The following is a 26172-nucleotide window of genomic DNA, read 5'->3' on the forward strand; positions in this document are numbered from 1 at the left end:
CCCCTTTTTGCCTGGGAACCAGATCACCTTATAAAGACTAACAAATTACCACAAGATTAGACATTATGGTTTAGGAGTCATGCAGCCAGAGGCCACAAGATTCCTGAACTTCTCAATTGCTCCTAGGGATAAGATCGCTATTATAAAACCTAAGATTGGTGTTTCAGATATTTTTCTCCCTGTGATTTCATCTCCAACCCAGTTGATAGCACTCCCCACTCCCTAACCTCCTGCCTACCAAATTATCCTTAAAACACCCAGTCTCTGAATTTTTGAGGAAACTAATTTGAATAGCAAAACTCTGGTTTCCTATTAAACATTTACTCTGTTGCAATTCCCCTGTCTTGATATTGGCTCTATCTGGGCAGCAGGCAAGAAGAAATCATTAGGGAGTTACATAAAACTCTGGTTTTTACATGACTGAAAGTCTGCAGAATATGAAAGACAACTGAATTTAATTATTATTGCATACATCTGGGTGTTTTGTTAATAGGCTAGCAAAGTTTAAATGAGTAATAAAATAAAGACAGGTATAACTAATGAATTATTATACTTATCCCCACCCCCAATTTTTTCTTAATTTATTTCAGCCAAAACACTAACATTGCTGTTATAATCAAAATTTTTCCAAATAATTTGGAATTATTAACAGTAACTATCTGAAGGTTAAAATTATAAATCATATCCAAAATACCTGCAATTTGATATTTTCCTCAAAAAGTATAAATTACAATAAAGGTAATAAAAAGTATTTTTCATGTGTAATCATACAGTTAGGTTTTTCTAAATTAATCGAAATTGTGAGGATTAAAAAGGAAAACTCAAATTAATAGTAATGAACCTCAACATTTAATAAGTTATTTAAGTGAACAACATTTTGATTTGAATTACATTTTGAAAATTTAATTACCTCTTATTAGTTTCATATAAATAAAAAGTCTATTTAAAGTTTTTTAAGTGTATTTAAAAATAAAAAAGTTTATTTAAAAAGTTACTTAAATAAACAATTTGATTCTAATTACATTTCGAAAATTTAATTACCTCTTATTAAATAGTTTTATATAAATAAAACTATTTACAATTCTAGCATTCCATCTTGTAGCTGACATGGGAGAAATCATTATGTAGCATGCTATGGGAACTGAAAGGTGATATGGATTGTTTAATATTTTGCAGGATGCTCCTCAGCCATCATGTTGCAAACTTATATGTACCTCTGGAGCCATGAATTGGAAAACAAATGGAAGCAAAAACATAGCTGGCCTCTGGGGAAAGAACATTTTGTTATGCTATGTCGGGAGGGAAAATAAAGGTGTGATACCTTTCCTCAGTCATCATAAGGGTCATGGGGACACTCCTGTAACATAAAACAGGTTATAGATGACACGAAAACACATCATGATTTATTTAATCAAAGTTTTACTGCCACATAAGTCCTCAGAAATGAAGACCCAAAGAATCAGGGAAAACTTTATTTTTATGCTCAGGTTCTGTAAAAGAATGGAGAGCTATGGAGAAATATGATTGAAGAATGGGGAATGATCTAATGGTAATAGCCTGAGTGGGAAACCCAGCAAGACCTGCTCTTTGGATTCTTCTTGGCATCTGCGTAGCATTCCTTTCTTCCAGGTATAGAGCAAGACCCCTTCTGGTATGAGGGTCTTATGACCTAATACCAGGCAAGGGTAGGACAGAGAATTTCTTTATGGCCAGTTCCCACACAGAAGGGTCGGGGAAGGTTAGAGTAATATTTTTAGTTTCTATGACCCACCTTGGGGAAGAGGACTCATAGTTCCCATGGCCTGCTTTGGGGGAAAAGAGGGACCAGGAGAAAGAGGGGGAGGAGAAGGTCAGAGGCAGACTTTGCTTCTGAGGCCTTGCCAGCATCTCTTGGTTCAAAGCTCTCAGCATGCCAAAGTGCCATACTTTGGGGTATCATTTTTCGAGCCTCAACACTTTAAATCTATTACTTTCATACTATCTGAGGTAAAAGATTTGACAAGACAATTACTGTCTTTTCTTTTACAGAAGAACTTCTGCTGTTCAAATCCTACCCTTGCTCTGAAGCAGTGTCTGTCTCTAATACCAGCAACAGACAACCACAAACGTTCCCAGTTTTTGAACATAAATGCCTTTTTAGAGGATTCAGGGCAACAGAGGTGGAGAAATGTGTCTTTGGCCTGAATAGTATTAGCTAGGAGAGTAGATATTTAGGATTTGGGGTCACACTGTGTCAGATTTGAGTGTTATTTTGGGGATGTTTGTGATACAAATTCTCTCCAAGTGTAGAACCTGGAGCAGGGTACCATCTTGGTCTTGCCTGGGAGTAAGGGCAATATTGTGTACATAATTTTGGGCAAATCATTTTTCTGATTTCAGGAATGGAATAATACCTCCTAATCTACTTATTTCCTATTTCTTTTAAGAGAAGTAAGACAATGTGTTTATATGTCCTTTAAAAATATATTTATAATTTTGGTAAAAGCTTGGTATTGAAGGAGCAGAAACCTTTGCAAACATAAAGTTTATTGTTTGTCTGGATTTCTTTTGTGTGTGTATGTATTCACAAAATAATCAGAGAGTGAATTAAGAGGGTATATTGTTCTTACCATACATCAAGTGTCCATCAGCTAGGAATTTCTATTCAGACAGGCCTTCATGCATAGGATTCTGGATAGGTTTATATTATTTACCTTACTGATATCCTAAAGCACATTAAAAATTCTATGTGTACAAAGTGAAATGGAGATGGCATTTATCTAATAAAGTCAAGCCATATAAATGGTTGGCTATTCATTTGCATATGAGGGTGACATTACCAGTTCCATCTTCCTAATAAGACAAATTCACTGAAATCTTGCCTTCTTATGTCTTTATCTTGATCATTTTTTTCTAATAAAACTTTCCAGGTTTTAAGAACATATTTAGTGTCAGAGTCTAAGCTAAATTTTACATGTAGTGTCTCATTTAGTCCTCATAATAACCAGATTTTATTATTATGATCCCTATTATAAAATGAGCAGAGGCAAAACAATTTGCTCAGGATTATGTAGGTAGTGAGTGAGAGGACTAAAACAAGATTAGTCTAATTTCAAAGCCCATGCTCTAAATTATTATGCTGTACTATCTGCTGTAGAGATTGTTGAAAATGCCAATTCAGGTTCCAGGATAGACTCACCTGTTATTGACTTCTCTGTTTGTACTAGTGATGCTGGTAACCCTGGGATCTTTCACTCGGCTTGACTTTAGAGAAAAATATGTCTGACCCAGAATTCTGAGTTGGAGGCATCCTGGCCTGATTTGCATGACCTCAGTTGTGTAGGGTTGTACAAAATGCTGACTTTGAAGGCTCTGGTTCAGGATAGTGTATAACTTTGATGTGAACAAAAAGATCAGCGTGTTGTTTCAAGCACAGCTGTGTAATCAAAGCCACACAGCCTAGATGGATTTCAGCTAATTGGTTCAATGGACACTTACAGCTGGAATGTGATGGAATGAAGCTGTCTGCTGTTATTCAGGCAAACCAACCTCGGTCACGTTCCCTGGCCGCCACTGAAACAAATGTCCTACTTTGTAAAGAGGCGCCGAGTGACGGCACAAAAATAGGTAAGCTGTTTAACATTTGCAGACATTCACGGTAATGTATCAGCTGTCAATACGCCGCACACACATTAGGGGGGATCGTGACAGCATTGCTGACACGCTATTGATTCATGGCACAGGCTGTTTATCTGTGACAAGAAAACATCAGTTGATATTGACAAATCATCTGAAAATACTCACCTACTTGCACTCTATCAAGTTGAGTGAAATACACAGTAAACTGACTGCCGGGAGTCAAGATAGATCCACAGAAAGAGAGTACCCGTCATACATTAGATATTCTCTGTAAATACACAGCTCTGGTTTATTGATGATAAAGAAATAGTTTTCTCACTGTAAGGCCAAAGACTGAATACCCAGTTATGTAAATAATAGGAAAGAACAATGAGTGAATTCAGAGTGGGGCTTATTTACAAAATTCTGTCCTTCTCGTTGACCTTAAAAAATGAGTGTGAGAAACTGCCTGGTGTGCAGTGCTAGGCGGGCAAAAGTCTCCAACAGATTAGGGAGATAAAAGTATGCTTTTGTCTGAAAGATCCATGATCAGGGTTGAGGGTTTTTACTTGAGATAATATTTTACAAACACATTACAGGACTTTGCTCACCATTTCCTGTTGGGGTGGCTATTGAAATGCTGCGACATAGCACTAAACATAATGAAAAGAGTAAAGATTTAGTGGGTTAGGTGAGTGAAGATTTGATGCCCCATTCACTCAAACTTTTAAAAGCACTAAGCATTTTAAGTAAGTTTCATAGCCTTTGATCAACAAAAATTTTTAAACTGTGGTGCCGTGCACATTATGTCAAGCTACAGTGTTGCATTTAGGTTATCTGAAAAACAGACTGCCGTTGGTCTCAAAATGCTGTTTCAAAGAATCTATTCACTCATTCAATCAAGATTTATTGAGCATCTACTGTTTGTCATGCAGTCTGCTGGGTGGAAGGGATATAGCTGAGAACAGGAAACAAATTCCTCACTTTATGGGTTTATTTTCTAGTTTTGAGGGGAGACAAAAATATTAAACAAATATTTAAATAACTTCAAGTTGCAATAAGTGACACGTAGGAAACAAAGATAGTCTGAATCAGACCTGCCACATGCAGCAAAAAAAGTCTTCCCTGGTAAGCTTAGCCGTGTTGGCCGTATCTGAATGTTCATTAAGTCTTCCATGGACTCATGTACCCATAGTGATATGGGGTTAGGGAAGACAACTTGTATCTACTATGTGCCATGCACTGTAGTAGGTGCTGTTAGAAAGATTAAGGATTGTGAGTAGCAGCTTGGTAGGAGGAGCTCAGGATGTAAATGGAGACAGAATATCTTTAGTTTAAAACCTGCCTCTACTATATTCTACTACCGTGACCCTGGGAAAGTCACTTAAACTCGCTGAGCTTCAGTTTCCTCATTTATAAACTGGAGATCACATTTTGCTGGGTTGAAGTAAGGATTAAATGAGATATTATGTGTGCAATATGTGGTACATAATAGGTGATCAATTAATTTATTGAATGTTTATAATCTTCTGAGATGGGTGGTACTAAGTACCACTATGCTATGTTTGAGGATCTCAAAGACTATGCAACTTATTTAAATGCTTGGTGCTTTTAAGATGTCGAATAAATGCGGCATTGGATCCTCATCTAACTGATTTAATTTTTAACCTTTTCATTATATTTAATACTATGTCATAGTAATTCAATAATATTTGCTCCTAATTATTCCTAGCACCACTGTCACCATGGCCTCCACCATGACTGCCACTGTCACCACCTCCGTACCTCCAACAGGCCTGTTTCTATAAGCATCTTCCCTTTGTTGAGCCCCTCTGATATGCCAGACAATATGCTAGGTTGTGAAACATATTATCTCATATAATTCTCACAACAACCCCATGTGATAATGTAAAAACCTCTCATGCTATAGATGGAAAAATGGAAGCCCTCTCTGTATTAAGAAATTAATTCTGGATATTAGCCCTTTGTCAGATGGGTAGATTGTAAAAATTTTCTCCCATTCTGTAGGTTGCCTGTTCACTCTGATGGTAGTTTCTTTTGCTGTGCAGAAGTTCTTTAGTTTAATTAAATCCCATTTGCCAATTTTGGCTTTTGTTGCCATTGCTTTTGGTGTTTTAGTCGTGAAGTCGTTGCCCATGCCTATGTCCTGAATGGTATTGCCTAGGTTTTCTTCTAGGGATTTTATGGTTTTAGGTCTAACATTTAAGTCTTTAATCCATCTTGAATTAATTTTTGTATAAGGAGGAAGGAAGGGATCCAGTTTCAGCTTTCTACATATGGCTAGCCAGTTTTCCCAGCACCATTTATTAAATAGGGAATCCTTTCCACATTGCTTGTTTTCGTCAGGTTTGTCAAAGATCAGATGGTTGTAGCTGTGTGGTGTTATTCTGTTCTGTTCTCTTCCATTGGTCTATATCTCTGTTTAGGTACCAGTAGCATGCTGTTTTGGTTACTGTAGCCTTGTAGTATAGTTTGAAGTCAGGTAGTGTGATGCCTCCAGCTTTGTTTTTTTGGCTTGGGATTGTCTTGGCAATGCAGGCTCTTTTTTGGTTCCATATGAACTTTAAAGTAGTTTTTTCCAATTCTGTGAAGAAAGTCACTGGTAGCTTGATGGGGATGGCATTGAATCTATAAATTACCTTGGGCAGTATGGCCATTTTCATGATATGGATTCTTCCTACCCATGAGCATGGAATGTTCTTCCATTTGTTTGTGTACTCTTTTATTTCATTGAGTAGTGATTTGTAGTTCTCCTTGAAGAGGTCCTTCACATCCCTTGTAAGTTAGATTCCTAGGTATTTTATTCTCTTTGAAGCAATAGTGAATGGGAGTTCACTCACGATTTGGCTCTCTGTTTGTCTGTTATTGGTGTATAAGAATGCTTGTGATTTTTGCACATTGATTTTGTATCCTGAGACTTTGCTGAAGTCTATTATCAGCTTAAGGAGATTTTTGGCTGAGACGATGGGGTTTTCTAAATATACAATCATGTCATCTGCAAACAGAGATAATTTGACTTCCTCTTTTCCTAATTAAATACCCTTTATTTCTTTCTCCTGCCTGATTGCCCCGGCCAGAACTTCCAACACTATGTTGACTAGGAGGGGTGAGAGAGGGCAACCCTGTCTTGTGCCAGTTTTCAAAGGGAATGTTTCCAGTTTTTGCCCATTCAGTATGATATTGGCTGTGGGTTTGTCATAAATAGCTCTTATTAGTTTGAGATATGTCCCATCAATACCTAGTTTATTGAGAGTTTTTAGCATGAAGCGCTGTTGAATTTTGTCGAAGGCCTTTTCTGCATCTATTGAGATAATCATGTGGTTTTTGTCTTTGGTTCTGTTTATATGCTGGATTAAATTTGTTGATTTACATATGTTGAACCAGCCTTGCATCCCAGGGATGAAGCCAACTTGATCATGGTGGAAAAGCTTTTTGATGTGCTGCTGGATTTGGTTGGCCAGTATTTTATTGAGGATTTTTGCATCAATGTTCATCAGGGATATTGGTCTAAAATTCTCTTTTTTTGTTGTTGTTGTGTCTCTGCCAGACTTTGGTATCAGGATGATGCTGGCCTCATAAAATGAGTTAGGGAGTATTCCCTCTTTTTCTATTGATTGGAATAGTTTCAGAAGGAATGGTACCAGCTCCTCTTTTTACCTCTGGTAGAATTTCACTGTGAATCCATCTGGTCCTGGAGTTTTTTTGGTTGGTAGGCTCTTAATTGTTGCCTCAATTTCAGAGCCTGTTATTGGTCTATTCAGGATTCAAGTTCTTCCTGGTTTAGTCTTGGGAGGGTGTATGTGTCCAGGAATTTATCCATATCTTCTAGATTTTCTAGTTTATTTGTGTAGAGGTGTTTATAGTATTCTCTGATGGTAGTTTGTATTTCTGTGGGATCAGTGGTGATATCCCCTTTATCATTTTTTATTGCATCTATTTGATTCTTCTCTCTTTTCTTCTTTATTACTTTGGCTAGCAATCTATCAATTTTGTTGATCTTTTCAAAAAGCCAGCTCCTGGATTCATTGATTTTTTGAAGGGTTTTTTTGTGTCTCTATCTCCTTCAATTCTGCTCTGATCTTAGTTATTTCTTGCCTTCTGCTAGCTTTTGAATGTGTTTGCTCTTGCTTCTCTAGTTCTTTTAATTGTGATGTTAGGGTGTCAATTTTAGATCTTTCCTGCTTTCTCTTGTGGGCATTTAGTGCTGTAAATTTCCCTCTACACATTGCTTTAAATGTGTCCCAGAGATTCTGGTATGTTGTGTCTTTTTTCTCATTGGTTTCAAAGAACATCTTTATTTCTGCCTTCATTTCGTTATGTACCCAGTAGTCATTTAGGAGCAGGTTGTTCAGTTTCCATGTAGTTGAGCGGTTTTGAGTGAGTTTCTTAACCCTGAGTTCTAGTTTGATTCCACTGTGGTCTGAGAGACAGTTTGTTATAATTTCTCTTCTTTTACATTTGCTGAGGAGTGCTTTACTTCCAACTGTGTGGTCAATTTTGGAATAAGTGCGATGTGGTGATGAGAAGAATGTATATTGTGTTGATTTGGGGTGGCCTGTTCTGTAGATGTCTGTTAGGTCTGCTTGTAGCCGATTTGAGTTCAATTCCTGGATATCCTTGTTAACTTTCTGCCTTGTTGATCTGTCTAATGTTGACAGTGAGGTGGAACTTAAACAAATTTACAAGAAAAAATCAACCCATCAAAAAGTGGGCAAAGGATATGAATAGTCACTTATCAAAAGAAGACATTTATGCAGCCAACAAACACATTAAAAAATGCTCATCATCACTGGCCATCAGAGAAATGCTAATCAAAACCACAATGAGATACCATCTCACACCAGTTAGAATGGCGATCATTAAGAAGTCAGGAAACAACAGGTGCTGGAGAGGATGTGGAGAAATAGGAAAACTTTTACACTGGTGGTGGGACTGTAAACTAGTTCAACCATTGTGGAAGACAGTATGGCAATTCCTTAAGGATCTAGAACTAGAAATACCATTTGACCCAGCAATCCCATTACTGGGTATATACCCAAAGTATTATAAATCATGCTGCTATAAAGACACATGCACACTTGTGTTTATTGCGGCACTATTCACAATAGCAAAGACTTGGAACCAACCCAAATGTCCATCAATCATAGAGTGGATTAAAAAAATGTGGCACAAATACACCATGGAATACTATGCAGCCATAAAAAAGGATGAGTTCATGTCCTTTGTAGGGACATAGATGAAGCTGGAAACCATCATTCTGAGCAAACTATTGCAAGGACAGAAAACCAAACACTGCATGTTCTCACTCACAGGTGGGAATTGAACAGTGAGAACACTTGGACATAGGGTGGGGAACATCACACAGCAGGGCCTGTTGTGGGGTGGGCAGAGTGGGGAGGGATATCATTAGGAGATATACCTAATGTAAATGACGAGTAAATGGGTGCAGCACACCAACATGACACATGTATACATATATAACAAACCTACATGTTATGCATTTGTACCCTACAACTTAAAGTATTAAAAAAATACACATTTAAATAAAATTAAAATATCTGATTAAAAAAAGAAATTAATTCAACTTCACTCACCTAGTAAGGAGTATAACTGGAATTTGAACACAGGCAGCCCAACTCCAGAAATTTATTTCATCAGCTATGTCTCCAATGTGTAATTTAAGTGAGCTTTTCTGAAACATTCCATAGTTGAGTTAGTAAAGCAGCCACAGGAACCATTGACAATCTGGTAACTGAGGTCTTCCCTCCTCTGGAATCAGCTTGGTCACCCCATTGCCTTCTTGGCAGCATTCCAGATCCCCCCTCTCCCAATTTTTTGTTCAGGGAGTAGCATAGATGCAGGGATAATCTGGCTCAACAAGTGCTAATTGATAGCGTTACCATAAGGAAAAAGCATTAGGAAGCTCTGTCAGGAAGGCAAAGGCTTGAACGTAATATGTTCTATTAAAATGCTTTCTCATGAGTTGCTAATGAAAGTCGAGAAGCTGGTATTTCCTTATATGATCAGGCCCTCTGTTAAGGATTGATTGAACACACACATTTGCCAACTTACTGAAAATAACTTCAAGTGTCATTAAATGAATTTCCACAGAGCACAATTTCAATCTGCCCTATCTCTTTGTTTATAGCCATTATTTTCTGGGTTACTGCAGGGAATGCTCTCTCTCTCTCCCTCCAATAGATCTAATACAAACGGGAAGATATTCTGCTGAATTTATAGAAATCCTGTTCTTTAGCTTGTGGAAATGTCCTTAGCTCAGTTGCCTATTGTTTTTGAGGTTATTTTGTTTATGATGTTTGTGGTTTGGCTATGTGTCTTGGAAATCAATTCCTTTTTTAGTGATAAGGCTATACAATCTTTGCATGCTGTCTCTACTGTGGGGCCATTTTATAGGTGAAAAAAAGTAACTTTATAGTAAGGTCTTTCTGAAATTTTAACAATAAAATTGCATTGGATAAGATAAAAGACCTAAGTTATGCCAAATTCTAGGTTAAAGTGGATTCTGTTTTAATGAAACGTTGTTGTATTGGGGATGGATGTGTTGGAAAATAAATTAACTGAAGTACCCAATAAGCTATTACTCAATGCAACTAGGAAAAATATTTATTTCCAGTTTTATCATTTATACCTTCAAAGCCAATTGGCTTCTGCTTGGTTATTGGTATGACAGTCACAAAGTGATACAAAATGCTTTGATTACTTTTAATCAAATCTTGATTTCCAGGAATAATAAAGTAGTCCTATGCAGTTTCTTTTCCAAATTGGAATTAAGTCAATTGATTTCTCAGGGTGACCTCCTTCATACAATTCTTATATGTGTGGGGCCAGTGCTTGATCTCCCAGGTGTGACTGTTGCTTAGCCCAGGGCCTGCGCGTAGGTAAACTCAACAAAGGACTCTCGACACAGATAGAATGATGGATGAATGAATGGATGGGAGAGCTACAAGAGATATTAATGTATCTTTAAAGAAGAGGCCCTGAGTAATGGGAATAACATATAAAATAATTCTGGATATGTATAGACAAAAACAATCTAGTTTTTTCCATTTTCTTGGGAGCCAACAGAGCAACTTCACCAGTAGCTAATACAAATTATATCAATAATTAGAACATATTAGTATTGTACAGTTGGCATAGCAAAATATCACAGACTGGGTGGCTTAAATAACAAAAATTTATTTTCTCACAGTTCTAAGGGCTAGAAGTCCAAGACAAGGGTACCAGCAGAGTGGGTCTCTCTTCAGGTCCCTCTTCCTTGGCTTGTGATAGCCACCCGTGCCATGTAAGGCCTGCTGTGTCCTTACATGGCATTTTCTTTATGCACGCACATCCCTGATGTCTCTTCCTCTTCTTATAAGGACATCAGGCATATTGGCTTAGGAACTCACCTTTTTTACTTCATTAAACCTCAATTACCTCTTTAACGATTCTATCCCCAAATATGGTCACATTCTGAAATTATGACTTCACATTCTGAAATTATGACTTCTGAAATTATAACAATTCAGTCCATAACAATGACATATCTTTTTATTAATTATAATGGGTCTAAAGAGGATAATATCACATGGTAACAAGATTGGAGAAATGGGCTTTCTCATTAACTTCTAATGAAATTGTGAATTGCTATAATTTGGGGGGTTGAAAGAATAATCTGAAAATATCCATGAAAGTAAAAATATATGTTGCTGACATAGATATTCTAATTGCAGAAGTTCATCTACAGTAATAAAAGTACTTATTGATAATATATCTCTATCTATAGTTTGTTATCAGATGAAAATAATAGGAAATAACCCAAATTTCAATAAACTGGGGAAGCAGAATAAATTGCAATATATCCATTGTATGAAATAGTATATGACTTTAAAGAAAGTGAGTTAGATTTCTATCAAATGACCTACAGAGACATCTTGTATGAACTGGAATATGAGAAAGAAACTTGCACAGTAAGTATCTGGTATTCACTCTCTTTAAAATGAGTAAACTACCCTAAACAAAATATATGTCTGAGGGCCGGGCGCGGTGGCTTACGCCTGTAATCCCAGCACTTTGGGAGGCTGAGGCAGGTGGATCACAAGGTCAGGAGATCGAGACCATCCTGGCTAACACGATGAAACCCCATCTCTACTAAAAATACAAAAATTAGCCGGGCATGGTGGCGGGCGCCTGTAGTCCCAGCTACTCAGGAGGCTGAGGCAGGAGAATGGCAAGAACCTGGGAGACGGAGCTTGCTGTGAGCAGATATCATGCCACTGTGCTCCAGCCTCGGCAACAGAGTGAGACTTCATGTCAAAAAAAAAAAATATATATATATATATGTGTCTATGACATATATATATATGTGTCTATGACATATATATATGTGTCTATGACATATATATATGTGTCTATGACATATATATATATGTGTCTATGACATATATATGTGTCTATGACATATATATATATATATATATATATATATATATATATATATATATATGTCTGAATGGGCAATGGGTAGCAATATTTCCTAACTTGAGTTGGGAATGTGAGTGAAAAACATTTTTAATGTTTATTTATTAGTTAAATTTCTAAAAATTATGATCACTTAAGCATTAATTTTTTAGAAAAAATAATTATCTTTCTCTCACATTGTTCACAGTATGCTTCTTCTTGGATCACTTACATTTCTTTAAGAATATATCTCAGTGTTACATACTTCCTGTTTTGATTGTCAATATTCTTGTCCATGTCTGATCTCTGTGTTTGATTTTGATCTTCACAGGGGAGATGACTGGTCTGATTCATTGTTTATTCTCTAACCTTTTTCTATAGAATTTATGGCACCTAATAGGTACTTAACAACCATGGAAATGGCTAAATACAAATTAAAATTCCTTGCCTCCTCTAGAAAATAGGAGTCTTGTGTTAAGTCTGGGAAGAAATATGAAGAATATCTTCTTTGAAATATTCACAAGCTATGTGACGCAGAATGTTACTTTCACAGGTTGTTAAATAGTGTTGATTGATTAAAAAGGCTTCTCTTATGAAGCACTTTTGGGAAAGACTGGGATAAATAAAGTTGACAAAGTATCTCTACTGTTCATTACTTGAATTTGAATATATGAGTATGATTTTTGAATATTCCAATTGAGCATATAGAATGAAATGTTTGATAAACTTCTTTTACCACAGAGCACTTTTCTTTTCTGAGCCTCTCTCAGGACTATGGGATGCTCTTTGCGAAGTGCTACTCTAGTTTTCCATATTCTGGTTTTATAGACAAAACACCAATGTCTGATGAAGACTCACTGATAGCATATTCTAAGTTTGGCTAGAATGCTAATCCTAAGAAAACAGATAAAGAGGGAACTGCTAATGACAAACTTGGCCAACTTAATAATTTTTTCCATGGCTGAACACACAAATGATAATTTTGCAAAGCTGTGCTCCAGATTCAGGGAATTACACAGAATTACTTGTGTTTTCAAATGTCAATCTTTACATCTTCCAGGAAATGTCTTACTCTTTCAAGCCAGATTACATTTTCCCCCTCTTTTATTGATGGACATAAAACAACCAGTAATTGAAGCTGTCTTGATCAAAGAGGGTACCATTTTGTGTTATCTAAAGGTTATGGTATATACATTCCATCTTAGTTCTAAAATTGATGATATTATTGAACAAACTCATTTGAGTTCCCTTCATTATTTTTAGTCATTACCCATGCCAAATCAATTAAGACTTGCTTACAGATTTTTTACTTAATGATGATAATAATGATAATTCCATTTACTGAGCATTTACTTGAACCAGGAACTTTACATATGGAATCTCATTCATCTTGACAATAACTCTACTAAGTACTGTGGTAGCTGGCCTCTTTGATGGCTCCCACTGGACCTCACCTCCTGACGTTCATACCTCTGTAATGCCTTGGCACATTGAATCAGTGCTGGTGTGTGTGTGCAATGGAATATGGTAGAACTGACGACAAGTGATTTATAAGGCTGAGTAAAAAAAGGCATTATAGCTTCTGCCTTGGTTTTTCAGTTATTCACTCCGGGGAAGCTACCAATAATGTCATAAGCAGCCTTACAAGAGATCATGTTGGGAGGAGCTAAAGCTTCCAGCCAATAGCCAGCACCAACTTCTGGGGCATGTGAATGACTCATCTTGGAAGCAGTTCTCCAGCCCCAATCCAGCTTTAAACAACTGTAGCCTCAGCTTGCATCTCACTACAATTTTATGAGCACTCCCTGGACCAAACCACATAGTCAAGCTGTTCCCATGACCCATAAAAACTGTTAGAAATAAAAAAATTACTATCATTTAAAGCAACTACGTTTTGCAATTGTTACATAGCAGCAGATAATCAACATAGGTACTATTTTCTCATTTTACAAATGATGAAGTAAAGACATTTTAATTTGTCTGAAATCTTACATATAGTAAGTTGTGGTGCTGGGATTTGAATCCAGGCCTTTTAAACTAGTTTAAATCCTTTTTCACTCATGATCATATTCTTACTTCCTATGACTCAAATATCCCTAAGGCTCTACCTAATTTATATAATGAAGTGTAGTTTTGCACCTTAATTGTCTCCCTGTCTTCTAGATATTACAAACTCTTTATTTAAAATCCCATTCATTTGTTTATCAAACATTTATAAAATATTTACCATATATCTGTGGATACAGACATAAGAATGGGTACCTGCACTCAAGAATCTCATAGTTCAGTTATCTATGTCCTGTAACACATTTCAAGTGTCAAAGCCTTTCATTATTATATATATATATTATGGATTGCCACAATGCATATTCTGTGTTTTTCATTTCATTGTTAATATTTGACTAACAGCCTCTTCTATTTTGTACCATAAAATTCCAGGTCGAATATTTAAGTGGTAGAAAATATTGCTATACTACCTTGAAGTTAAATGATCTTCATTTTCTCTGCATTTTATAATAGTTCTATTCTAAATCTTTACAAGAAGTTCATTATTTGGTTGAGGTAATATTTGCATAATTATTAGCACATAATCTACTTTAATAGTTTTCATGATTTTCACTGGTGTAGCTAATCTAAACAGAATGTTTAACCAACATGGACTGCATCAGACAATTAAAGAAGGGGATTTTGAAAACCAAGACAACATGATATTGTTTGCCCTGATAATCCCTCACTGTGTTTTTTATTGTAGAGTTCATGTATTCACCTTGTGTCTGAATATCCTCTTTTAGGAATATGTCAAGCTAAAGAATTTGCATTTTTTTATCTTTAAAATTTGAATGTTAGAATTATCAGGCAAGGCATAGGATATTAATTGAAGCTAACAACAGCTTGTAAGTTTGGGTTTGCAAGTAATGTATTCTATCTTGGTATATAATTAGATACGCATGGGAGAAACCTGCTACAAATATTTTTCTTATTTTATCAGTAAAATACAGGACAATTCTAAAAAATAATTCCTAATGCTGCCTTAGATTGCTGCATGATACCTAATAGTGGATGATTCTGGAGCCCAGCCCTATGTCTCTGTATTAGAATCCTGGCTCCATCACTTGCTAACTCTCTCTCTATATCAGGTATGGCTAATTAGGAACACAGAACCACTGTGAATACTAGGGAATAGGAAGTATACTTTATCTAATTGTAGGTGAATATGCAGAAGAAAAGGTCCAACATAGATCAGAGAAAAGTCATGTGCATAGATGAACCAGTGTGGGGCAGGTAGATGAGTTGGAGACTGCAAGAAGCTAAGCATATCCAGCTATTGGAGTGGAACTGTGAAGAAGGTGGAAGTCTATAAATGGTTACTGACTCTTTGCAGGATTGCTTCAGTGAGATTTTAGTGAAGAATCTAATTGTAGGCCTGGAGTTACTGCTGGTTCCCAGTCAGGAGGAAGACCTGGACTAAAATTGGAAAAAGCTAGAATAAATGCTTTGCATTTCTTCCAAACAATAGGGACCTCCAAAGTGAAATAGCAGCTGTTTCACTTTGTCTTCAAAATAATAGGAGTATGCCTTATGAACCACCTTAACCAGGAGCCATACATGGAAAGGAATTCTGAGAAATATAGTTCCAAGATAGCTAAATTGACATGGTACAAAACCAACATTCTGTGTGACCTTAGGTAAATTAGTTATACTCTCTGAACACGTTTTTTTCTTTTCTTTTCATTTGTAATAGGGGAGTTGAAAATAGGACTTACACTGCAGCATTATTTTAAGGGCTGAATGATGTGCTTTATGTAAAGCATTTTTTACAGTGCCTAGCACATGCTGAAAACTCAACTCTCTTAGTGATTTTTATTTTCACACCTCTATTCTCTTGTCAGTAGCTGAATATACCCCCTGCAGGATTACTCCATTCATTGTGTTTATCTTTACCCTTGGGATTTTTGAGGTTGTGTCAAACTTAATTAAGCAAACATTCAGGGATAAGATATTCTACTGTCTAACGTAGCTTTAGAGAAAGTTGTCCCACAAGTTCAGAAGGGGAGTATTCACATTGAAAAAATAATTCTTTATTTTCCACTTTAGCAGTTCGTAGAGGATGAAACATGCTCACTAACCTGTAGCTGTAGACACTGGAAGATATTCTAATCTCTGAAGTGTGTCTGTGCCTCACACAAAGGAGTGAATATTTGGATAGAAGATCTGCTTAATGCGTTGTCATAGTCACTCCATGCAAGATGACTGCTTTCTGCTCTTCCGGGGTATATTCATGCTTCTAATAATCTGTCTTCCCTACTGTGCCCAGTATGGGGAGGGTGTTGGCTCAGTGCTCTTTTAGCTGCTCCCAATTTTGCTGGTATGACTAGACCAGGCAGCCCAGATCTCCAGGGATGAATTAAACTTAGGTTTATTCAGATGCTCCTGCTTTCTAGAGTCTGACTTTATTGTAACTGCAGGTAGTGCCCACAGGAATTTAAATTTAATGCTAACACTAGCCCTCCCACAGGTCAGAACACTGAGGCAGGGGTGACCCTCCATTATTTGAACGTATTAATGCAATGGTTCTTGTGGTTGTCCTATTCAGGCTGAACTATCTAAGACAGTTATAGCAATAGACATCTAAAGAGAGACCAATGTTATATTGGCGAAAATTAGTTTTAAACTTTAAACACTGAGAAACTGAAATCTAGGGACCCAAGAATAACAGTGGAGTGAAAGTACATAGAGAACAGGGGCTACTGTGCATACTCTGTGTTTTTTGATTTATCAATAAGTGTGCAGTGTGTGGGTGAACCATGAGCAGGGCACCTAGAATTTCTTCTTCTGTACAGTAATTCCATTCCTAGTGTTCCGTATATACCACAGCCAGAAGACAGAAGTGAAAACCTCCCTTGAGATTTAGTTAGTAGTTCATCTTCTAAAAGCCTTTTCTTCCTTTATTTATTTCTATTTTTTAATTTTTTATATTTTTTTATTATACTTTAAGTTCTAGGGTACATGTGCACAACATGCAGGTTTGTTACATATGTGTACATGTGCCATGTTGGTGTGCTGCACCCATTAACTCGTCATTTACATTAGGTGTATCTCCTAATGCTATCCCTACCCCCTACCCCCACCCCACAACAGGCCCCGGTGTGTGATGTTCCCCTTCCTGTGTCTAAGTGTTCTCACTAATCAATTCCCACTTATGAGTGAGAACATGCAGTGTTTGGTTTTTGTCCTTCCCTTGCCACTCATTCAGTCTTAATCTCTCCTCCCACCTTTCCACTTTTCCAATCTGAGTTGATAGAATTCCAACTTACTTGATATTTGTTCAGTTCTTTAGTTCTTTCTTTTTTTTTGGACGGAATTTCACTCTGTCGCCAGGCTGGAGTGCAATGGCGCAATCTCTGCTCACTGCAACCTCCGCCTCCCAGGTTCAAGTGATTCTCCTGCCTCAGCCTCCTGAGTAGCTGGGACTACAGGTACGTGCCACCATATCCAGCTAATTTTTGTATTTTTTAGTAGAGACAGGGTTTCACCATGTTGGCCAGGATGATCTCGATCTCTTGACCTCGTGATCTGCCCACTTTGGCCTCCCAAAGTGCTGGAATTACAGGTTGTTCAGTTCTTATACATGAATCATACTATACATTTACAAGCCTTGCTTACATTTTCTCATATAATGTCTAATTCTTTTACCTTCATTGTAATGTACTACACTGTAAGAACTAGCTCAATAGGTCAACTGAATTGTAATCTACTCTAGTGTAAGGATTGCCACTCTATGTGTCAACTGTATGCTAGTCTACTTCATTGTAAGGTCTAGGTTTCACAGCTCAAATATGTAATTGGCTTCAGTATATAGAATTACCGCTCTGTAGGTCAACTGTGTTATAATCCACAGCAGTGGAAGGGATACAGCCTCATAGCTCAACTTGTAGTTTTCTCCAGTGCACCAACTATAGTGCCATACCTACAGCACATTACATTATAGCTATGTACAAAGTATATGCTGGAAACATTTCGAAATAATTTATGTATGATCTAATAATTCTTGAACATTAATATCTTTCTCAACAAATCAGCTTGCCTATGCAAAGCCTCATGGCATTATTAGATTATCTGTGGAGCTCTGATATTGCATGAACACATTTGGGCTCCAGATTCTGGAGCCTAAAATGGTTGCCGAAATTGTTACTACCACTTGCAATGTCAAGTGATGACTTCATAAGTAAGAGATTCAGATTCTGAATGTGGACTTGCAGGAGGTAAAACTATAATGACAGCAATATTAAAAAAAAACACATGATAATTAGATTCCTTATTTGTCTATGTCTAGAAGAATCTATTCACTAGGTCTGATTTTAGTTAACAGGCTTCAGGTAGCATTTGTGATTACTTACAATGAGCCTTATATTGTTTAATTGGAAACTAGCTCTTACTTGTTTGATTATATGTATTGAACTAGTAAAGATGTTAAAGTGAAGGTAGATGTCTTTATCTGATCCTCAGCATGTGGATGTAAAGTAGAAAAGCTCTATCAATCAATTAGATGTTTCTGGAACCAGCTGTACACACAATGCCAAATAACTGAATGGTTAGAAACATCTGGCTAATTGACAGGATCTTCTTATAAACATCTAGACATTTGATGACATGTCGACTTGATGAACGCAGAAACCACTCTCAATATTTGGGGCTTGAAAAATCATCTTCAGTTAATAGAACCAAGGATATGAATCAAGATGACTTATATGACAACTTAAAAGCTTTGAAATTAAAAAATAATTTGTATGTAGTCAAGATCAGATTTTAGGCTCTTTAAAATATTTACAGGAAAACAAAAGATTCACAGTATGAAAAACTAACCTTAGTAACTATTCCTTCTTCTACTCCAGATTTCTCATCAGTTAAGGAGTGAAAATTGTGTCAAATTCAGTCAAAGAGAATGAAATTGCTATGTAATCAGTGCATTATCATCAATCGCTAAAGTACAAAACTGATGTACCTTTGCTTCCAAACTCTTCCTCCTTTTTTGCTGTTTTATTAGTCATCAGGACTCCAACTATCCATGCCAACTTTAATTTTTTCCTCTTCTTTGTCCTTGTGTTCAGTCAGTGGACAAGTGCTTTCTCTGGAGTCAACTTTACAGATATTTCTCTTATCTATCACTTTTCTCTTCCAGTAAAGTTCAAGTTCAGATCATATAACCTATTTTCTCCAAAACAGTATTCAACTCCTTTTTAATTAAAGGGTAATGGATGCTTTTTGTTGAAAACAAATTCAAATCAAACAAAAATGCACAAAGTAAAAATGGAACATTTCCTTTCCATCAATCTCCCTGCTTAACTCTTGTAATTATTAGCAATGTTTATTTTCTGATTTTCCTATGCCCATAAAATATATGTACCATTATCTGTCAATATAACATGCAAATAACAACATCTCTATCATATCAAAATATTAACTAATATTTATGTAACAATTAATATAAGCCAGCAATTTGTTAAGAACTTCAAAAAGCTTTTTTTGTGAAATCTCTGTAAAGTGTATACAGTACTCTTATCACCCTTGTTATACTATCTAATAAGTAGCTAAACCAGAATTCTGACCTTGCCTGTTTAACTCCAGAGCTTCAAACTCTATCCTCATTCTACACAATAGTATCCTTTATTGTTTTTTAATAAAACTCTGATGACACTATAAACTTTGTTTGCAACTTTCTTCTTTTTACTTAGGAAGATATTAGATATATCTGTTCTTATATAAAAATACCTCATTGTTTCAAATAGCCATATGGCATTCTATTGCACAGATGAATAATTATATAGCTAAAAATTCCCCTGTTAATAGACATTTAAGAGATTTTACCATTTTGTGATAAATATTTTTGTATAGTTGTGCTTGTGTTTCTTTTGGATAGATTGCTTAGAAAGTGATATGGTTTGGCTCTATGTCCCCACCCAAATCTCACGTTGAATTGTAATTCCCAGTGTTGGAGGTGGGCCCTGGTGGGAGGTGATTGGATCGTGGGGATAGTTTCTAATGATTTAGCATCATCCACCTAGGCCATCTCGTGATACAGTTCTCATGAGATCTGGTTATTTGAAAGTGTGTAACACTTCCCCGTTCACTCTCTATCTTCCTCCGCCACATGAAAACGTGCCTGCTACCCCTTGCCTTCCACCATGATTGTATGTTTCATGAGGCCTCCCTAGAAGCAGAAGTCTGTATAGCCTGTAGAACTGTGAGCCGATTAAACCTCTTTTATTTATAAAATACCCAGTCTCAGGTATGTCATTATAGCAGCATGAGAACGGACTAATCCAGAAGTAAAATTGTAACAGGGCCTTAACTTGTTTGTCCACCTCTGGTTTCTGCACTTGCAAGCTTGTCTTTCTCATTCCTTCCAGATTTATCACCATGGAGCATGCTCTGATCTCACCAGTTCTCTGCTCTTGATTTCCCACGACTTGTTTAATAAGGCATACACACCTTGTCTTTTCTGGCTTTCAAAATTTTATATCCTTTAACCCAAACTCCTTTCACTTAGCCCTCTTTTGCCCACTCACTGCTTCAGTATTAACTATTCTCAGTACTGCCTTAGCCTGGAATCTCCTTTTCCTGTAACTTCTTCAGAATGATTTCTACTTATTTTCAAAATCTAGCACAATCATTATTTCCCATGTAAATTCTTCCCAGCTAGAAGTCATATCTTCATAGTCCCAATTTCCCAAAACATCTAATTCATATCTGTTTGAAAGTAGTTATTTTACGAATAAATTTGCACTTAAACATGAAGTCCACTTTACTCTTTTCTTGAGCTTCTTTTTCCACTTAGAAGCCAAAGGCATGAAACCGTTGAACATGACAATTTGAGCTGCTTACCTTTCTAAAAAATAAATACTTACCTACCTTTCAAGGTGATCCTAAGTATATTGGTGGTATACTAAAAACTTTTAAAAACTGAAATATTGTGGTTGATATCACATGTGCCTTCCATACAGGCTTTTATAGAAAATGCCTTAGTCTAACCATCCCAATTTGACTAGAACAGGAGGTATAGAAACACACTGGACTTTGGTGATAAAACTGGTACAGTCTTGAGTAAAAAGGGAAAGTTGGTCTTCTTAGGAGCCTTGGTGTATGGATTAATACCACTGCCATAACTTAAGCACATATGTTATTGGTCAGTTTGGTAGGCAGAATAATAACTCCATAAAGATATCTACCTCCTAATTCTGAGAACATGTGAATATGTAACTTCAAATGACAAAAGCAACTTTGCATATAAGAATAAGGAACTCGAGATAGGGAAAGTATTTTGGATTTTTGAATGGCGCAATGTAATCACAAGGGCTTTTATAAAAGGGAGGTAGAATGGTCAGAGGTAAAAGGGAGGTAGAAAAGCCATTGTTGTTACGAAAGCAGGGAGAGATTTGAAGATGCAAAGCTACTGACTTTGAAGATGGAGAAAGATGAGATGACCTAAGAAATCAAAGTGGCCTCTAGAAGCTAGGAAAGAAAAGAGATGGATTGTCCCCTGGAGACTCCAGAAGAGACTAGCCCTGAAGTCTTAATGACTTTAGCCTACAGACGTTAATTTTGGACTTCTGTTCTCCAACATTGTATAGTAGTAAATTTTTGCTGCTTTAAGCCAATCAATTTGTGATAATTTTTACAGCAGCAATAAGAAACTAGATAAAGTCCAATTCACTAAAAAAAAGAAAAAAGAAAGAAAATGCCGTAGTCTACAATTCCTGATTTTAGGTGGTCATAACCACTCCTCTCTTCTACATCCCCAGAAAACTAAACTGGAATAAACAGTTGATCTATGGCCAAGCAATCTATATTCTAGTCAGTAAACTATTATCTATTTTATGGAATAAAAATGGAGGCAAGCCAATCAGATTCTCCTTCAGAATTTAGAATTGAGAAACTGTGAAGATGAGATGTAATATGGAAGCAAAAAGATGCTATGGGTGTGCCAGAGCCAAAAGGTTTAAGAAGACCTAAAAAATGCACAGTGGAGCTGTGTATTTGAAGGATGGTCCCCAAAGGCAGTTGGTATTACAGGAAGTCAAATTTGCCCTTAATAATCCATTACAGAGTTACAGAGGTGCCACTTTGGGGACCAGCATACTGTGTCCTGAAAAATCCAAATATAGTGTGATTTTTCAATAGCTTTGGGAAAGATTATTTTTTTCTCAGCAGAGTACCAGAGGAAGTAGTTAGTTGGCTTGCCATGTTTTATTGAAAATGTGTATCTTTAAATATTAGAATTACACTCAATGTAGTGAGATAATCACAGTATGTGAGGCACCTGGAAACTGAAACTGATTGAGAGAACAGCAGTTTCAAGATACCCATCTTATGCTCACTTCTCTCTGTGTGTGAGAAGCATTTACAGATGAATATGCGTAAGATTAATCCATATGTAATTTGGCTCCAGGTTAGGGATGAGAGGAGGAAGCCAGTAAAAGGAGAAAATGGAGGAATCATGCAGAGAGAAGCAGAGCAATCACAGAGGCTGTGGAGCACCTGAGGGGTACACAGGAGAGCAGGCAATCCCTCAAGTTGGCTCAGATCTGGACCCCCTCACTCTTCTGCTCCAGTCCCTGGCTATCCTTATAATAAAGCCTTCTCCCTTAAGGTAACACAAATGAACCTCTTGTTCATTGAAACTGAAATTATTGACTAGTCTGTGAAATGGTAAAGACATTGTTTCTCAATGTTTTCCAAAAATTGGCTTGTATCTATGAAAATGCTTACAGGTGGAAACAGAACATCTGTAGAAAATGTTCTCCATTCTATGTTTTCCAGAGAAAGTATATATTGTCATTTCTAAACCTGTTATTTAAGCAATTGGAAAAGAAACCTGTTATTTAAGCTAATGGAAAAGAAAGGTGATATAGAAATAGGACAAATAATTAGTGTTTAGACAAAGTGGTGTCATCTGCCATGTGTTTTTTTAATAATACATAGCATATCCAGTATGTTTTGTAGGCTTCCAAAATTACCTTTAAAGGTAGTTTAGAACAATTTTAGTATTTTCAGCCATATAAAAATTATGTTGGCTGGACACGGTGACTCACGCCTGTAATCCCAGGACTTTGGGAGGCCGAGGCAGGCGGATCACCTGAGATCAGGAGTTCGAGACCAGCCTGACTAACATGGAGAAACCTTGTCTCTACTAAAAATACAAAATTAGCCAGAAATGGTGGCACATGCCTGTAATCCCAGCTACTCAGGAGGCTGAGGCAGGAGAATCTCTTGAACTCGGGAGGTGGAAGTTGCAGTGAACGAAGATCATGCAGTCGCACTCCAGCCTGGGCAACAAAAGTGAAACTCCATCTCAAAAAAAAAAATGTTTTGTGTTCTCTTTTGCATATCATCGCAGACCAGCTTTGGCTGTAAAATAAAATGCTTTCACAATAATTTTTTATGGAAAGTAAATGCATAATTTCCAATTCTTAGATGATAGTTAATTTTGAATATGTCCTAGTTCCTCCTTTTTGTGCAAAGCCTGTACAGTGATCAGGAATTTAATCAGCAAATGGTATTGGGGAATCAGCTTAGAAAAAGAGCTCTGTTAACATATCTGCTCCTTAGACCGACACTGTGTAATGCAAGGAAACATCAGACTTCAGAAGAAAAAAAAAAACACAAAACAAAACAAAAAAACAGGAAAGCTGCCAGGAAAAGAATGGCAAATCTGGACAATCTTTTGCAACATCTGTTGAGAGTAGACTGGTCATGGGCAGCCTGGATTACACTGATCAACTGAAGTGCCAGCTCCTGACCAAGGGGAAATTGGTTTCCAGATCTACTGGGCCGGTGCCGAGAAGAACACAGAAAATTCATGAAGCAGGAGAAAGCAAACAGTTTTGGATGTGCTTGGCAATAAATAAGATGCTTGGGAAAACCTCAGCTTTCTTTTCCCTCCTCTGAGGATGCTCGTTTTGTGATCTGTACTGAAACTGTTTTTCTTCATTTGTCAAAAACTTGAATTGGAACAGATACACATACATACAGTCACATTTCTACTGAGAACTCCAACTGGCACATGCTGCTTCATTTTTGAGGAATAAAAATAAGGAGCCTATTCTCTCAGGTACTTCACAGTAGGTAGATGTTGTCCCCCATAATAGCCTATTTTGTTGCAATATCTCTTTCCTCCAATCCAATGACTTCTGTTTCCCATGAATGCACGTGTCCCTGTTACCTAAAATGAAAGTTGACCCATCTTTTCTCTCCCCTCTTCAAAGTCATTGCACTGACTTATCATCTGCATTCAGACAGATTCCATTGGTGATTCTGGTGATGGTATTTTTGTTTATGAAACTAGAATCCAAAAGTGTCTCTAAAATATTCATAGATGAGGTTTGACCAATAATTGAGTAAGCCAGGCATGATCAAGGAATAAATTCAAATATACATACATGGTTTCTAATAAGAAACCCAGTGAGATTTTTGTCAGTAAACTATCGCAAGAACAAAAAACCAAACACCGCATATTCTCACTCATAGGTGGGAATTGAACAATGAGAACACATGGACACAGGAAGGGGAACATCACACTCTGGGGACTGTTGTGGGGTGGGGGGAGGGGGGAGGGATAGCATTGGGAGATATACCTAATGCTAGATGACGAGTTGGTGGGTGCAGCGCACCAGCATGGCACATGTATACATATGTAACTTACCTGCACATTGCGCACATGTACCATAAAACCTAAAGTATAATAATAATAATAATAATAATAATAAAAGAAAAAAAAATAAAAAATAAAAAAAAATAAAATAAAATAAAAAAAAAAAAAAAAAAAAAAAAGAAACCCAGTGAGAAAGGAGAGAAACAGGTAATGCAAGAAAACTTCTGATGACACGCAACAATAGTAAGAACTCATACAATGTTCCAGCTCTGTGATGTTTTGCTTACATTTTCTCATTTGTCTTGAAGAGCTGCCTATAAGAAAGGAATTGCTATGCTCATTTTCCTGGTACAGGGATGTTATCTATTTTACACACAACCAATTCACTCCTTAAGTTTTCCTGACTCCAAGCTTCAGTCTTTTCCAACATATTCTACTGCATACACAGAATGTTATCAAGCATTCATTCAATAAAATGGTATTGCATGCCTATTCTGTGCCAAATATTTTTCCAGCACTGTGGACACAGCACTGAAAAGAAATTTTAAAAGGACGAAACTATGTCCTCATGGAGCTTATATTTTATTATCAAAGTTAGAAAGGCCCTAAGAGGAAATCTAATCTAACCTAGCCAAGTTGGGGAACTGAACATGCAATTTTTCTCCTAAACTTTGAAAGCACATTATGCAAGTGGTTAGAGCATGGGCTCTGAATCAGGCTTTATATCAGAGTCCTGCCATTCCCTAGTAGCAGTCTCGATTTAGCCATCTGTAAAGCGAAGTTAATACAATAGTACCTGTCCTATAGGACCATTTTTTTTTTAAGACTGAGGGAGAAAATTCACTGCTTAGTATAGCATCTTGCACAGCATTTAGCAAAAACTTGATAAAAGTTTGCAATTATTGAATGTGATGATGGTGATGATGATAATATGGGAATCTAGACATTATTATAACAAAAGCACAACAGTTTAACTCAGAGAGAAGAAAAAGACTTAAGAAAAAACAGACAATTGTTAAATTTAAAGCCCAGGACCCTTTTATAGCGGAAGTGCACCTATTCCCAAAATAGTTTTATTTATTTTGTTTTGTTTTGTTTTAAACGTGTTAAACTAGACTTCCAGTTAACCTGAAGAGTTTTCAAGGTTGGTGACCATAATTGCATATGAACCCCTTTTCTTGACATAATTTATTCAAGTCCTTGACCAGGTTTGTCCATTCTGGAGATGCACATGTATAATGTGGAGATGAGGTGCTAGTTTGCAGACCAGCAGGGCTAGAGAATTAGCATTTACCATAGAAAAGGAGGCTTTTCTTTCATCCATTCACAGCCCTTCTTCTTCTCCCCAAAGAAGGCAAATCATACCTATGAGAGTACAGGGCAGTCTGTCAGAGAGATGCTATATGGAAAAGAAGATACATAATTAATGCTTGAATTTGAGTTGT

General features: G+C 36.7%; 1 pseudogene; it reads left to right on the plus strand.

Moving 5' to 3' along the window:
• Positions 1-3494: 3494 nt before the first annotated feature.
• Positions 3495-26172, plus strand: part of LOC112133448 (large ribosomal subunit protein uL6-like) — a 34597-nt pseudogene continuing 11919 nt past the window's right edge.

Source organism: Pongo abelii, chromosome 4 (assembly GCF_028885655.2).
Source record: "Pongo abelii isolate AG06213 chromosome 4, NHGRI_mPonAbe1-v2.0_pri, whole genome shotgun sequence".
In the NCBI taxonomy this organism is placed as follows: domain Eukaryota; kingdom Metazoa; phylum Chordata; class Mammalia; order Primates; family Hominidae; genus Pongo; species Pongo abelii.